This window comes from Dermochelys coriacea, chromosome 8, assembly GCF_009764565.3.
Source record: "Dermochelys coriacea isolate rDerCor1 chromosome 8, rDerCor1.pri.v4, whole genome shotgun sequence".
Taxonomy (NCBI): Eukaryota; Metazoa; Chordata; order Testudines; family Dermochelyidae; genus Dermochelys; species Dermochelys coriacea.
The window spans coordinates 28,469,916-28,487,138 of NC_050075.1; the positions used below are offsets into that span (position 1 = coordinate 28,469,916).

The following is a 17,223-nucleotide window of genomic DNA, read 5'->3' on the forward strand; positions in this document are numbered from 1 at the left end:
CCAGGCTGCTCTGTGCACTGCCCCATTCACAACACAGCCCCTGCAGCTCCCATTGCCTATGGTTCCTGCCAATGAGAGCTGTGGGGGTGGCGCTTGGCACAGGGCCAGCGTGTGGAGCCTCCTGGCTGCCCCTACACATAGGAGCCAAAGGGGGGACATGCCAGCTTCTTCCAGGGAGCCGTACGGCATGGAGGTTAGCAGGGAGCTTGCCAGCCCCGTGTGTGGTGCTGCCAACCAGACAGTCAATGACCCAGTCAGCGGTGCTGACAGGAGCCGCCCGGATCCCTTTTTGACCGGGTGTTCCGGTCGAAAACCGGAAACCTGGTCACCCTAGCCCCACCGCCCAGGGCTGAAGTCCTCAGGCTTCAGTACCAGGCAGTGGGGCTTGGGCTTCAGCGTTGGGCTCCAGCAAGTCTAAGCCAACCCTAGCAACCCCATTAAAAAGGGATTGTGACCACTTTGGGGTCCCAACCCACAGTTTGAGAACCACTGCAATAGTGACTGACATACTTTAAATATAATATCATATTACTCTTGCTTTGTTAAACTGAAATCGTTCTATAGGCCACTGGGAACTGTCATGGGGAAAATCAAGATTTACAGCACTCTCCAAAAAGAGGGGGGCATCCTGGCCAGCATTACTTGTCTTATAAAACAAGTGATGTGCAGTGTTGTGTGGTGCTATTGCAGGATGTTGAGACAGCTGCTTGACTTGGCTCCAAAGTCACCATGCTGCCAGTATTGACTCATGAGTTTGTAATTCTTTAAGATACGTGGAATATGAAAGGTATTGTATTAGAAGAAATCCTCTTCTAGGGGCAGAATACCAACAGTCAATCTTTTTAAACAATATTAACATTCTGTACAAATGGATACCAAGGAAATGTGTGACTATAGCAATTAAGATTACATTAGCACACACATGCTGCTTTTCCGTTATCCACCATGCTGTCAAATTTAACGCTACACATGAAAACAAAACAAAAATGGTTTGTACTTCAATGTTTGAATAAGGAAAAAATATTTCCCTCTGTAGACTCTTTAAAAACAATTAGGCATTAGCTTTGTCAAATACTAAATTAGGAATGAATTCAACTTTAAATATGTGAACCATACACCCTTTGAAATTTGCCTGAAAAGACTCATTATAAAACTAATGCTATGAAAACGCACTCCCTTTCAAACTGGGTAAAGCACCTGAATACTTTTCATAAGTGGCTGCACATCATTTGAAAGCATTCTAGTAATTCCTCAAAACCTTTCAAAGTACCTTTCAGATAATAAATTTCATATTCAGCACATCTGCAGTCCTACAAGACTTCCAATAATACTTAAATTGGTTAACTATACTTCCTTTACATCTATGTAATGCTTTTTATTGATTTGAGGCAGATAAACTCTATTGTGCATTAAATCTTTTTTTTTTCCTGGGCAAAGGGAAATTGAGTCTGGGCAGAAGAACTTAGCTTACAGTCAAAAAGATAAGGTTTAGACACTTATTCTAAGGCATATTCAGCAATTTGTGAGCTTCAAATTAACTAGCTAACACATCTACAAAATCATTTTGTAACAGTATAAATATTATTAAATAATATTGCGGACGCCATATGATAGTAAAATAGTCAGTGCATTAGTCCATGGAAAATATACTGACCAAAATTTCTTCTAAGACTGCTTATAAGTGGAGGTGGTAGCACCATCTGTTAAGGTTGCCTGATACTTATTATTAGATGACCCTGTTTTCAGTTGTGTAAATGTTTGCCAAACTTTAATGATTTAGATTGAAACTTTCCTTGCTGGGTGTCTGCATCAGGTTTTGTTGTTGTTGAATTGTTGTGGAAAAACTTCAACCAAAATGCTTTCAGCCGTTTCAAAAGACAAGGATGACAGAAATATTTGTTTTTCAATGTTTAATAACAGGATTGTTTTGGAAAGCTTTAAGGCAGGGTTGTGCTTTTTGCTATCCTTGTGCAAATTTACCCAAATTTGACCAAGTTTATAAGTCTTTGAAAAATCAGAGTTCACACAGTTTCAGTAGATACTTGCTAGAACTTAACAGCTAAAATCTCTGAAGATTCTGTCCTCGCTGAGCATGTTCAAGCCTCTCATAGCTCCTAGTGCTGATCAGACTGTGCATGCATTGTCCCCAGAGGACAAGTGACAAATGGTCATCCCCTTAGAGCTCCTGTGTGTGTGACTGCAGTGTGTATGCCCAACACCACAGAGCAATTCCATATGCTCCAGCGGCAAAGCCAGGCTTTCCCTGTAATGGCTGTTCCAAGCAGCTTTGAGCAGAGTGGAACCAGGTACTGCAAGCAGGAGACTGGGAACTATGGGGGTGGAGGCAGAGAATCTGACAAGGAGTTGGGTTCGGGGAGGGTAGGGAGGGGGACTTGTCGGTCAAAGAAACTGGGGACAAGAAGTCAAGGGGAGTCCAGTGCACTAAGACTGGATGAGAAGCCTGGGGTGGGAGCCTGAGACTGGGAGCCATTGGGACAGGAACATGGGGTGGGAGATGGTGACTAGAATCTGGAATGTGGGGAGAGAAACAGATCAGAAGGTTGGGAAAGGAACCGTAAGTGGCTGGGCAAGGAGACTGGGATGGGGAATCTGGGGGAGGAGAGGAAGAGGGCAAGGAGACATGCTAGCTAGATGTGGGGAATGGGACTGGGTTGAGGAGCTGGTGGTGGAGTAGACACAGGACTGGTACAGGGACCAGTTGAAGGGGATGAGGCAGAAGGGGTCAAGCTTAGGGGAAAGGAGCAAAATAGTTTTTGTGTTCACTAGAGCACACTGCCCTCTGGAGCCTGACTAGCTGAACCTCTATTTTGGCCCTCTTGGGCATATGCATTATGCTATTGTCTTTAATTACATCATCACATACTATTTTTCCCACAGTGCTCTGGGGATGAAAAAGGGTTGTGTACTGAAGGAGGATGTTGTCCATAGGATCCCTTCCTCTTTTGTTGCAGAAGCTGGAAGATGTATAATGAATGAAGCAAAGGATTTTAGGAAAAGACAGGATATTCTTAAGGTTAAGGCAGTCGAATGCCTCCTTCCAGAATTGGATTCTATCTCTGCCTTTGCCACAGAGTTCCTGTGTAATGCTAGAGAAATAGCTTAAACCAAGTTTTCCAGTTATTTCCTCATCTTCTTGGTGCCTAACTTTAGATACTGGGGCATAGGCACCAGCTTCCTCCTTGGCTCAGGGGTGCTCAACCCCCATTCTGCCCCAGGCCCCACCCCTGCCCTGGCTCTTCCCACCCCCGCTGCACCCCACCTCTTCCCATCCAATTCTCCCCCTCCCCCAGTGCACCCCGGCTTTGCTCCTTCCCCCCCCCAGTGTCTCCTGCACACCACAGAACAGCTGATTGTGGTGGGCGGGAGGCACTGGGAGGGTGGGGGAGGTTCTGATCAGTGGGCAGCAGGGGAGCTGGTTGCCAGTGGGTGCTAAGCACTCGCTAATTTTTTTCTGTAGATGCTCCAGGATTGGAGCACCCACGGAGTCAGTGCCTATGCCCTGGAGTCTGATTTGTACAAGTTCTTAAACAGCAGAGCTGCAATTGAAGTCAATAAGAACTGTATTTTGAGGAGCAGTAGTCTAATGCTAAGTACTTAGAAAAATCAGATTCTAGATGTCTCAAATGGGGCACTGAAAATTGGTGGATGCTTTTTAACTTTAACCTGTCTGTGCCTAAATTCCCTATCTGTAAAACAGGAATAATAATACCCTCTCATCTCACGGGGGTGCTGTAAATTTTATGAATGAATGTTTGTGATGTCCTCGGATATGATAAAGAGGAGTTCCTTAGAAAAGTCCATGAGGAAAGTAATAATTCTGTCTCCAGTGCAGGGTTTGAATAATGTGCAGTAAATAAGGTCTGGGGCCACACACTGAACAATTAAAAGAAAACAAAATACTGAGTAGCTGTTCATTAAGTGAGCATTGTGCATTCTGTGCACTGAAGAAAAAAATGTGGTTATATAATTACAGTATATCATAATGTAGATCAACAAATTGGCTTGACCCTAGGACTGGACAACCTGGAGCTGAGCCACCACTAATTACAGGATGGGACCCACCTGAGAAGAACCAGTTGATTGCTGTAGAGACCACTGTGCTAGTAAGCTTGCAGAGACAGCTAGGAGGTTCTTACAGGGCCCTGAGTCACCATGAGGAAAAACTCAGAGTCGGAAAGGAAACTGCAGGGAAGAGAGTGAGAAAGGAAGAAAAGCTGTCTGGGTAGGGAGGCCTGGGAGAGACCTTGACTAACCAGGAAATATCTGGGAGACCCAGATGGGAGTTTAAGGGAGGTGGGAAGTTGCTGCAGTTTTCCCTGGGCAAGGGTAAAAGAGCAAATTTAGCTATTCAGTGCCAGAACTCAGATTAGATGGTGGAATTGGTCTTCCCTACTGGCTCCAAGCAAGGGGGTGTACAAACCCATTATAAAGGCTGTCAGTCCAGCAAGGGGGCAAGTAGGCTGAGCTGAAGACCTGCTGAGGAAAAGCCCCAGAGAGTGCAGAACAAATCTTTGTTTCTGTTAAAGCTGTTTTGGGGGATCTTAGTTTGGGACAATTGAGATGCCAGAATGGCTGGATTAAAGATCCCAGAGGGCTGAGTTACTGGCCAAGAAACTGCCACAGCAATGGAGCAACTGTCTGCAAGGGGTGCTAGCCCTGAAAGAGCTGCCATGCCATGGGCCACAAGGGGATACCTAACAGTGAGTGAATTTGGTCAAAAATACACACAAGGGGACCAAATTAAGGCAACCTTAATTTTGACCCTTCTTACTTTTTCTGAGTGCTTGACTCTTCTACCTTAATGTTCTCAATGTATTTTTTTTGTTGTCTGTACGATATGTGAAAATATACAGTAAAACTTCACCAGTGACTGAGATCCCCTTTGGGAATTACTGAATTTTGCAAATCTAAGCTATAGCTACTTACAAGACTGACTGTCTTGTTTATTGAGATAATTTATAATTAACTTCTTCCAGTGTTCTAACCAAAACCGATTGAACCCCTTTTCAGTACAAAAGTGAGTTTCCAAAAAGTGGGTTCAGGAAAGCTTAGGCAAAACTTTCTCAAAAGTATGTTCTTAGAGCCTGTCAGAATTGAGTCATGATTGGACTGTAAATGGAGAAAGAAGTCTTGCAGCATGCACGCTCAGAATTTTTTTTCTGTAAAATAAAAAGTATGCATAACTTAATCTGACCTTAGTTTTTTTTGTTCTTCCTCACTTACTCCACTTTCTCCTCTTCTTCTATATCTACCTGTCTCTTAAATCTTTCAGTGTTTGTTTTCCTCTTAACTTTTCTATGCCTGCCACTCCAGAACAAATTTCTCAGCTTTCTTACATTCTTTCCCTGATTACTGACCTGGTATTTAATTACTATTGTGAGTCACTAATAGAGCCCTGCTATAGTTTATTTTAACTATACAACCTGAACATAATATCTTCTTAATTTTTATTACTTTGTGTGTTTACTAACACACTATTGAATATTTTGTAAAAAGAAATATTAAGTTTTACTAATATAAAACCTTCCTGCTTTTCTGTTAAATCTTTGAGAATTGGGAAGAAACAATTACAAACTTTTTGGTGCAAATGATAAAGTAATTTAGCAAATTTGGGCTTAGCCTGATTTTTACAGTATTAGTGAAATGTATTAACATTATCAGCAGATTCATCTGATTGCTAGCATGCTTTGGACGTGTGGATGATTCAAATATATAAAAAAGCAACCTTTTAAAAGCATTTTCATTCTTTATTTTTAAAAACCAATTAACTGATAACTCTTAAATTCCATGTCAAATTACCACTTTAAAATCAAACCCATTTGGCTGGCCAGATCCCTTGGTGTAGCAGTGCTTTATTGGTGCTAATCAGGTCAGAATAGATTAAGTCATGGAATTTGGACCAGTGTATTTTTTTTCATTCTTGTCACACACACACACAGAGTTCCGTTTTTAAAAGGGGCCTTTCCTAGTTCTGAGGTCTTTACTATTGGGGTACTTTCTAACAGTCATATATTTGTTCTGTGCTGAATATGAAATCTGGCATGCTTCTACGTTTTCAACAAAGAAATGAGGACAAAAGGGTTTAAAATTTTAACTATTTACTCCTGTCAATGCAAAACAGATGCAAAAGTTTGCATGTTCACGTTGGAATTTCAGAGAATTAATACGTGATTAGACTTGGTGGAAAATTTTCCAACAGAACATGGTTTCCATTGGAAAATGTGGATTTTATTAAGTCTAAATCTTAAGCAGGAGAGTATTAACTTAGTCAAAATATTCAACAGGAAATTATCAAAATGTTTTGTTTCAACTTTGATTGTGTTATAACAAAACAATGTTTCAACTTTAGCAAAATATTTTGTTTTGATAAGGTTGTTTAGAATCTTTCCTCAATGAAATATTTCAGAATCTTTGATTTATGGTAAACTTAAACTTTTTCTGATTCAGGACAATTTTTTTAAAAAATTTCTTGCACAACAGTAATTCCAGTTACTGGCGAGCTCAATAGCTTGGAGTAGTAGTTCTCAAACTAGGACTTCCGCTTGTTCAGGGAAAGCCCCTGGTGGGCTGGGCCGGTTTGTTTGACTGCCGCATCCGCAGGTTTGGCCAATCATGGTTCCCACTGCCCGCGGTTCGCTGCTCCAGGCCAATGGGGGCTGCAGGAAGGGCAGCCAGCACATCCCTCGACCTGCGCCGCTTCCTGCAGCCCCCATTGTCCTGGAGTGGCGAACCGCGGCCAGTAGGAGCCATGATCGGCCAAACCTGTGTATGTGACAGGTAAACAAACTGGCCCAGCCCACCAGGGGCTTTCCCTGAACAATCGGTGGCCCTAGTTTGAGAACCACTGGCTTAGAATACAATTCTCTATCCAGTTAAACATGTTTAATCAAAAGATTAAATATTGTGTTGCAAGACTATGAGGTGGCTAAGAAAGCTTTGGAATATTACACTATCTGAAATAACTCAGTGCCTCTCAGACATAAGAGTTGAAGGTGGTTTCAGTAAGTATGGGGGATTAATATGTATCTATCCATCACACCCAAATTGTGTACTGAAAACTCTGATGTCAGAAATGTAGCTGTATACACAGTTGTGGCTGTTTTGAAGAATATTTTTTTGGTTTCGGTGTTTGTTTTTTTGCATGTGCTTTTTCAAATTTTGTTTGGTTTTAATAATAAACCATTGAAAGCTACCCCACAATAGTAGTAACTACAAGTTATTCCTTTCTGATTTCTTTGCTCTGATAGTACCATCAACAGCCTTAGTGAGTAGTCTCATGAGACACCAGGAGTGGAATCCTGGCCGCACTGAAGTCAATGGGAATCTTTCCATTAACTTCAATGGGACAAGGATTTGTTTTGAATGGGGGGGGGGAAACTCTTCTTATCTCTAGAAATGGTGTAACAAGGCAAGAGTTAAGGCAAGAAGGTGGATCAGTGTAAGGAAGCCTGCATTGCCTCTATCTATCTGTGACCAAAAACACAGCTTTGGTCTCCAAAACAATTAGCCTGGTGCCTTTGAAAATAATTCAGTCATTCAGTTTGAAAATAAAATAAGGATTCTTTTTCTTTAACAACATGTGGGAGACTTACAGAGACTACTATACAATAATAGCCAAGGAGCAAACTTGTATATTTCAGTTAATGAAACATATGCTGAACAGAATTTTTTCATTACACAAATGGAGAGGGTGGGAAACATTTTATAAACAAGATTAAAATGTTCTATTTTTCTCTATATTTAAGGACTGTAATTCAGAAAAAAATAAAAAGGGACGAGCTAGTCCAGACTAGTGTCTACTTGATGCTATTTTTATTAGGAGAAAGGAAAAAGAAATTAAGCCAAAATTAAAAATTAGTTACTTGGAGATTTGCTTCAAATCCTGGCTAAAACTCACTTTTAAAAAACAAAAAAACAAATTCTGCATGCTTTCTTAAAGCCACCTCTGAACTGTAAATACTAAGAGCTTTCTACAATCCCTTATCGAGTATTTATTCAGGACTTCGGACAGCTTTGTTCTGTTGTTGTGAATTTTGATTGTTTACTATGGGCTTAGTTAGAGCCACCTTGCTCATCATTGTGATTGCATCACCTTTTTAGCTTTTTTGTCAACAGATAGGAAGATAGTATTGAATGTCCAGTTGATAAAGGTGAAAAGTCTCTGTTTTGTACATTGGCTTGAATTAAAAGCATTAGCCATAGTTCATTTAATTATGTAACGATGAGAACAAGATTTTCATTTCACTAATAGATTCCCAGATTGTTAAATACATGACATGCTAGATATGTTTTTATTGTAATTAAATGTGGTTTAATGTTTGAGTTTATTACCTTTCCGTCTCTGAGCTAAATTCTAGTACAAGCACAACTCCCATTGACTTCAGCTGTGTATGAATATAAGGGAATAGATTTGCCCTTGGATATAAATTGTGTGATGTAGAAATAACATGCACTTAATAATTCAGATATACACTCTCTGCTGCCATGTATTGTTTTGTGTTGGCAAAATATCCAAAGTGACTATGACTATTAACTATGAGGATTCAAATGTACTGGGATGGGGAGACCCCTAATTTCTAGGTAATTATACACTGACCTAATAAGCTCTATGTGCCTGAAACTGGTGCTTGATAACAAATTCAAACATGCACAGTATCTACAAAATAAAAGGAGTACTTGTGGCACCTTAGAGACTAACAAATTTATTTGAGCATAATTTGTTAGTCTCCAAGGTTCTATTTTTTTTTTTCTTTTTGCGAATACAGACTAACATGGCTGCTACTCTGAAACATGCACAATATCTAGAATACCTAGATTGTGTAGGAGTTTTATGTCCAGGAATAGTGGTTTCTCAAGTCTCTGCAACATCCTGATTAAATGTAATCTGAAGACCTGGATTTTTAATGATGTTAAAATGTTGGTGGATTCCTAGGAGCCTTTCCCTCTTCCTGAAAGAAAAGGAGTACTTGTGGCACCTTAGAGACTAACAAATTTATTAGAGCATAAGCTTTCGTGAGCTACAGCTCACTTCATCGGATGCATCCGATGAAGTGAGCTGTAGCTCACGAAAGCTTATGCTCTAATAAATTTGTTAGTCTCTAAGGTGCCACAAGTACTCCTTTTCTTTTTGCGAATACAGACTAACACGGCTGCTACTCTGTTTCCTTCTTCCTGGTGTCATTGTTTCTGATTTTATTGATTGAATTTGAGCCAACTGTTCTTCAGCATTTTTCACTTCCCCCCCCCCCTCTATCCAACCACTGCGACATCTTTGTAATTTCAGAGGGTGCATCAGTGGAGAGGGAAACTTATACTTTGGGTTATTCTGGAATCCCCATTCATTGCATAGTCTGTCTTTAGGCCAGAGGCTTTTCAGAGTGCGACCACCAACTCTTGCTGGCGGCCGCTCTGACAATTCCCCTAAAATACTTTCAGAAAAACAAATTAACATGCATATATACATGTCCAAATCATTGTAATTAATCCATATAGGGGTTTGGGTTTTTTTTTTCAGACTCAAATAAAAATAATGTACTTTACTGGACTAAAACAGAAGAGAAACACGAAGTGCTTTGAATATTCTTGTCTTTTTTTTTTCTTCTTTTGCTTTTTTTTTTTTTAAAAAAAAAAAAAAGACTTGCTCGCTATAAGTACGTCTGCTGTGAAAAGTGATATTTGTATGTTTGTTAATATCACTTTTCACAGTAGACTTACTCATCCCTGGGCTTGCTGGGGCCAAATTAAGCCCTGGATGGGGAGGTAGGTACAGTGACGGGGGGCAAGGTGTGATGGGGCACTGGAAGAGGCAGAGGGGCCAGAGGTGGTTGCAGGAGGGGGTGAGCTCGGAGCCAGAGACCACCACCGCGCAGCCAGGGAACGGAGCCCAAAGCCCCATTCCTAGGGGATAGGGCCTGGAGACTGACCCCGAAACCCCATGGCTGGAGCCTGCCACCCCAGGGCTGAAGCCCAACCCCACCACTCCCGGGAAGGTGGGGAACTCAACTGCCTGCTCCTCCAGCTTGTGTGTCTCCAGAGAGGAGTGGGACCCAATCACTGCTGGTGGCCCCTGAGCAGGGGCCACTGCTTTGCCCCTACTGCTCCCCAAATCACTGCCCAGGAGGCTGTGGCTGCAAGAAAAGCCCCTGGTGGCCGCATTTGAGAAACGCTGCTCTAGACCATCTGATTTCTATGTTGAAGAGGGTGAAAGTGGTGGGCTTTGTGGGACTTCCAATGGTAGGAATCTGGGGTGGGGAGGAGTAGGTGTCTAGTACAGCCAGCCTGAAATGCCTAACTGGGTCCAACTGAATGCTGGATCAGTTATTCTTGCTAGATGACATATTTGTGCCATTATCCCTATGGTCAACGTGTTTGTTGCTGTTGAGATGTCTAGCAGTTAAAGCACGGAGGTTCTGCCTTGTCCAAGACCAAGACAAGGTCATCAATCAGCACAGCACATCTATGTACTGTGTCCTGTTCTGAAGCCTGATTGTAATGGATCTAGCAGACAGGTGTCTCTGGAGCTTGTATGGCACCACTATGTTCTCAGTGACTTTGCCAAGAATAGGTAGCTTGGAAGTTAGATATTTTCAAGGTCATGGTATCATGTGTAGGAGCTGTTCAATGGTGTTTGGACTGTTGCATTCTTTAGCGTGATGGAGCTCCTTTGGAAAGAAGCATCAGTGATTTTTTTTCTTTTTATTGTGATTAGTCAAGACCCATTTTCACATGTAATTTAGACACTTAGGATCCTAAATTCCATTGATTTTTTTTTCCAATGAGACTGGCTCCTAAGTCACTCTTAGATGCTTTTGAAAACTTTTGTCATAGTTAGGACCCTACCAAATTCATGGTCCATTTTGATCAATTTCACAGGAGGAGGGTTTAAAAATTGATCAGTTTCACATTTTCAGCTGTTTACCTCTGAAATTTCAGGGTGTTGTAACTGTGGGGATCCCAACCCAAAAAGTATCCAGAAGTGGGTATGATTTTTTTTTCCTCCCCTTCCCAAGCTGCCATGCAAGGGAAGGACAAGTCCTGTCTCTCCCCAGCCCAAGTTGGGACTGAAACTAGGAGTCCCCTGGCTGGGCACTTCCAGAAGCAGGGGGAAGATCAGATTTAAAGGAGAGGGGCTTTTTTCATGCCTTTTTAAAAGATAGTGAGTATACCTCTCAGGGCTGTGCAAAGGGGGAAGGGAATGGGGGGGGGGCTTCAAACATTCTGTAAAGGGCCCTGGGTTTTTTTTGGCTTTGATTTTTCACTTCTTACTCTTGTAGGTCTCTATGCTCCTCTGTGACGGCTCACTTCACTTGACCTCAGTTGAACTTATCCACATTCCTGGGCTCTAGCGCATTGATTTCACCTAATATAGCTCTGAGTTTCACAGAAAGCTTATGTCTTCTTACCTGATTACACTCCGTTTCTGAGATTAGTTGCATCTTTTACCTACAGCCCCCATCATCCCAAACCTAGCAATTGATTCATGAAGAGTTTGGTGTAACTGTGTAAGAGTAACTGTTTTCCCCCCTCTCCCCCATGATACCTACAAGCACAAGAGTAGTGCTCAAAAACACAAGCTGCAACAGATCTATAAAAAAGATCCAAGTGTGAGTGGTCTACAAAGCTGCTTAACTCTCACATAGTTTGATCATGCTACTGGTGAACCCATGGATGATTCTGCTACTTCCACTTCTGGACCTTCCTTAGATAGTGAGCCTGCTCGCTTTGGTGGGTGTGTGCTGAAGGCATTGGTTCTGGGACTGAAAGTTGTACTAGCAACCATCAGGCAGCTGTTATGCACATGGGCACTAAAAGTAGTTCAGTTATTGAAAACCTGGGACAGAATTTTGCCTTTGGTAAGGAAGTTCTGGCTACTTGGCTGCATGTGAATTATTAGCTCCTTTTTGGTAGAAAATGCTCACGTAGTTAACTTAGAGCAAAACTTTTGCATAGCAAATGCAAAGGAAGGCAAGTATTAAAACTGTGGTTCTTGGTCAGAATTCCTAATGGGGAATTATGCACACAGGCTGTATATCTGCCAACAGTGACTCTTGCCTCCTTATTCTGTTTCACTTGTTTGCTTTTCCAGCCAAATTCCTCCTCTTCCTTTGTGAACCATAGAAAGGAGGACTTTTTGTGGATGCATTTATGATGGGATTATTCTTGAATACTAACTTGTGAGCCTAGTTGGGGCCTAATGCATTAGAGAAGCCCTCTGAAGTTCTCTGTACTTATACTCCACCTGGAGGACATTTCATCTGTGATTACTTAATTTCTGCTTGATTGATTGAACCCTGGAAGGGGCAGATTATCCAGGGCTCAACTCAGGTCTCTTAAATCCAGACTGATGCACTGAAACCCAGATGCTGCAGAGCAGAGGCCTGGCTGAGTGCTGGAGACTGGCCCAGACCTGAGGGGTACCCTGGCATTGGAATGCCAATGAGCTGCGCAGCAGACAAAGATATGCAGACTTGCTATCAGATTCAGAAGGACATGTGGCTAGGGTTGCCAGGTCAAAAACGGACCCCTGGGGTTCTGGTCAGCACTACCAACCAGGCCGTTAAAAGTCTGATCAGCGATGCATCAGGGGCCCAGGGCCAAGGCAGACTTCTTACATGCCTTGGCTCTGCATGGCTCCTGGAAGCAGCAACCAGATCCTGTGGCCCCTAGGCACAGGAAGGCTCCATGCGCTGCCCCTGCCCGAGTGCCGGGTCTGCAGCTACCATTGGCCAGGAATCGCAACCAATGGGAGCTGCAGGGGTAGTGCCTGCGGGTGTGAGGGCAGTGCATGGTGCCATGGAACCTCCCTGGCTGCTCAGGCATCTAGGGGCCACAGGGACCCAGTGGCTGCTTCCTGGGAGCCTCAGTAAGTGCTGCTGGGACCCCGCACCCCGTCTGACTCCCCAACCCCCTGCCCCAGCCTGGAGTCCCCTCCTACACCCCAAGCCCCTCATTCCTGGCCCCACTCCAGAGCCCACGCACCCTACCCCTGCCCCAGCCGGTGAAAGTGAGTGAGGGTGGGGTGATGGAGGGAGGTGGGATGGAGTGAGTGGTGGGTGTGGCCTCTGGGAAGGGGCAGGGCAGAGCAGAGCAGGGGTGTTCGGTTTTGTGCTGTTAGAAAATTGGCATCCCTATATGTGTCAGAGTATTTTTCATCTCTTGGATAATTTGCTGTACTTGGGTGAGAAGTGACTAGCTTTGAGGTGTTCATTTGAGAAATTAGACCATTATTGTAATGGTAACTCTTTTTAGGTTTACTTGAATTGCTTGCAAGGTATGATAGTATGTTGCAAGGTCATGTGGAAGCTATTAATTCTTGTATTGCAATGGTGATGTACTTATTAAACCAAATTCAATATTAATTTATTATAGGATCAAGAAAAGTACAGCGGACTATTTTCAACAAGGTTAAGAAAGCTAACTACTTCTCTGTTATGTGTGATTGCATTCCAGACCTTTCCCAAATGGAACAAATGCCTCAGGTTTTAATGTTCAGATTTTGAAAGATGAAGTGAAGGTCATTCAGAGTTTTGTGGATTTCAGTGAAATCCACACCAAAGGAGCCCAGGGTATTATGGAGGCTATTTTAGAGAAACTGAAAAAAAGATGGTTTAAATATGGCTGCTAGCCCTGTTGTCATTGCAGGGGAGAATGCTAATATGGCTGCAGCATACAAACGTGTTCAAAATCTAATTTAGCATGTAAATCAGTATGCATCTTTAATTGCATGTGGTGCCCACTCACTGAATCTCATTGGAGAAGCTCCTGCCGTGGTGGTTCCCCAAGTTTTGTTTTGTTTTTTTGTTTTTTTTTGGGGGGGGGGGAGTTGTCATTTCAACTTGTAGTAGTTTGCATGTGTTGAAAAAACACATTAGCATTACATTAGATTGGCAAAGCACACAACAGGATGGCCAGCCTGGGTAAAGGTAATTGATCCACTACAAAATCAGGTTGAGGGCGTTTTTTGATTCTGTAGATGAGATCAAGATACCACACAAATCTAAATAGGAAACTGAGAGCCTGCAAATGAACACTTCTTCTGTGGTTGTTGCATTGAGGAGACTACTGCTTCACAGGCTGAAATGTTAGGCATATCCACGCAGTTCAAAGAACAGTATTCTTGAAGGAAGAAAATAATGCAGATGAACTTTTTTGTAGGAGTGGGTGGGTGAGATTCTGTGGCCTGCGCTGTGCAGGAGGTCAGACTAGATGATCAGAATGGTCCCTTCTGACCTTAGTATCTATGAAACTTGCAAAGAATGAAATGTCATCAGATTTTCCCTCTTTCTCCCCCAAACCCACCAAAAAAAATTTTTTTGAGTTCCAGGTTTTTAAGCCCATTAGACACTGTATCAGCATAATTGGACGACAGGATGCATAAGTATGATGGAGTCAGAAAAAGGTTGGCTTTTTTTGGTGGGTGAGAAACTGAAGTCTCAGCAGCAAAGATGTAAAAGACATGCTTGAAACTTAGCAAGTAGCTACTCTAAAGATTTTAAACTTGGAGTTTTGGGAATGAGATTGAGCTCTCTGCCAGTTTTTTGCAAGCAAATTTTTAAGGGAGATTTGGAAATGAAGGAGCCCATTGATCTCCTTAGCTACATTCACAAGAAATCTTCAGATGCGAGTTTCCCAAACACACAACAGCATTGCAATTTTTTTTTTTTTGCTGACTTCCAGTAACAATGGCTGATAACAAAAGGAGTTTCAGCAAGCTAAAATTAATCCTGGGGCTGAGAAGATAGGAGCTGCTAATCTGAATGCAGAGGGGACTCATACCAGAGAGACAGGGTTTATATACCATCTCCTGGGTGCATGGGGGGCAATGGCTTAACTGATCCTCATTGGCCAATCCATCAGCTCAGTTCATTCATTCCTCTCCTCTCTTCTTCCTCAGCGGAGTGGGGGATCCTTAAAGGAACTACTATCCCTTTTTCCTGCTGGTCCGGCCAAAGATCCCTCCACGCTTTTGAGATTGCAGGAGGTTCATTTGCTGTTGATTTCAATGGGACCAGGATTACACTTCTCCTTGCCTGTACTAAATTCTGAAATGAATGGTAATAGTTAAAGGATTTGGTAACTAAAACAGTTTATTGTAAACAAATTAATTTTTCATTCTTAATACAGAATATTTCAATCAAACTGGTCATAGATACAATATATATGAATGAAAAACTGTTGTTTTCCACATGCCCATAGAGGAAAAGCATAAATGAATACTGTGCTTCAGGGCTGCTCTAAAGACTCTCAATGGAAACTGAAGAATATGTCTGAATTGATTTATGTGAAATTGGAACTCTGTCATGACTGTTGAAAAGGTGGACTCTTGGGTGTTTTGGGTTATATTTTTCCTTCATGCATTGTCTGCTGTTCTTTAGATTTATGATGGTGCCATTATGACACATGCTGCTGGGTTATTTTCTTTTTGGTTTTTAGTTTTTAAGAATTGTTTCGATGTCGGCACTATGAAATGACATGTTTGGAAAGTAAGAGCTTGTGATAGTGTCTTGGGAACTTTGATTGCTGTTTTTGTTAACTGTGTGTTTCTTATGGTGTCTCTGCTTTAGAATTCTGTTTCTGCATTTTCCCCACTCCCTGGTGGTGCTTACTGTGCCACTTCATTTACATGGTATTTCTTTTTAACTGCTGTACTTGTGTGTCACATGGTGTGCAAACAGTTCAGCTGCTTGCTATGTTGTCTTTATAGCTATATGATAACAGTATCGGTGGTTCTTCAAGAGGTGTCCCTGCAGCATGCTCCACTCCAGGTGTTGGTGTGTCCCTGCGCCTTTGCTTGGAGATTTTTACAGCAATACTCGTACCGGTTGTGCACATGCAGAGCCTGCCCCCAGTTCTGAGTGTACCTTTACAGTACACGTACAATACCAGTCTCCTCAGTTCCTTCTCTACTGTCCGACCTGAGACGGAACTCGGCAGACTTGTTAGAGACTTTTTCTTCCTTTGTTCATATACCTTCCCTGTTAGTTTGTTACCAGTAGTACTTGGATAACACTTTTCCTGTCTTTTTTTTTCCTCTCTAACTACAAAAAAACAAACTCTTTTGAATCCAGAAGGCATACATTAGATGTATGCAGGGTTTTGTCCTTCTATTTGGATAGTACCAAGCCCTTTTAGGAACAGAGGGACACCTATTTCTACCCAGAGACTTTCAAACTGGATCTCTGAGTGTGTCTAACTGTGCTACCAGATAAAGAAAGTTACGCCTCCTGCCAGCATCAGAACACTCCACTAGATCTGTGTCTACCTCCATGGCTTTTCTATGCAAAGTTCCTCTGGCTGACGTCTGTAAAGCGGCCACATGGTCTTCTGAACACAATTGTTAAGCATTATGCCCTTACTCAAGGCTCTCTCTCTGATACACGATTAGGCAGAGCTGTATTATCTACCACATTCTTACCAAATCCGAAGTCCCTACATCCTTGAGGTACACTACTTTTTAAGTCGCCTGGAGTGGAGCACCCACAGGGACATCTCTCTTCTCCTCCCCCACCCCCCATCCCCGGGCAGTAACTGATGTTCTTTGAGATGAGTGTTCCTGTGGGTGTCCACTACCACCCTCCTCCCCTCTACTTTGGAGTTGGAGTAGCCTCCATTGTAGAGAAAGAACCGAGGAGACGGGTTGTGCATGCATACTATTAAGGTACACTCGGAGGGGGGCAGGCTCTGCACGTGCACAACAGGTGCGAGTACAGCTGTAAAAATCTCTGAGCGAAGGCACAGGGATGCACCAACACCTGGAGTGGAGCACCCACAGGGACACTCATCTCGAACATCAATTACTGCACAGGTACTCCTCTTAAGTTTGCTGGCCACCTGAACCCTGCCTACATGTAGGAATTGACAGTGAGTCACTCCCTTGTATTCCCACTGAATACTTCTCCCATGTTAGGACTGGAGAAACTTGCCATTTTACAAATGCCTTTTTTACTGTGTATTACATTTATTCTTAGTAACCTTTCATCATGGCTTTATTTTATTTGCTTACTTTACAGACAGTCTATTATATTTGTATCACTAGATCTTTTTCCAGTGTTAATAACAGCATAACCTTAATTGTAAAAGATTTATCAATACACTCTTAAACAATTTTAATGTTGGAAAAAGTTCTGCAATGGGTAGAAAGCATAATAGTTTGGTATTGGAATGAGAAGTATTTGAGATTTTTTTTTTTTATTTTTAACCTGA

The 17,223-nt window shown here is 42.4% G+C and overlaps 1 protein-coding gene across 5 annotated transcripts in view; it reads left to right on the plus strand.

Annotated features, from left to right (window-relative positions):
- TENM2 (teneurin transmembrane protein 2) overlaps positions 1–17,223 on the plus strand; it is a 963,219-nt gene that overhangs the window by 101,710 nt on the left and 844,286 nt on the right. For 4 of the 5 annotated variants that reach the window (XM_043490999.1, XM_043491001.1, XM_038413792.2 and 1 more), the window contains exon 1: positions 4,005–4,721. The exons of the other annotated variant lie outside the window; for it this stretch is intronic. The gene's annotated coding sequence lies outside the window, so the exon portion shown is untranslated. Of the gene's footprint in view, positions 1–4,004; positions 4,722–17,223 lie in introns of those variants that run through there. 5 annotated transcript variants of the gene reach the window in all.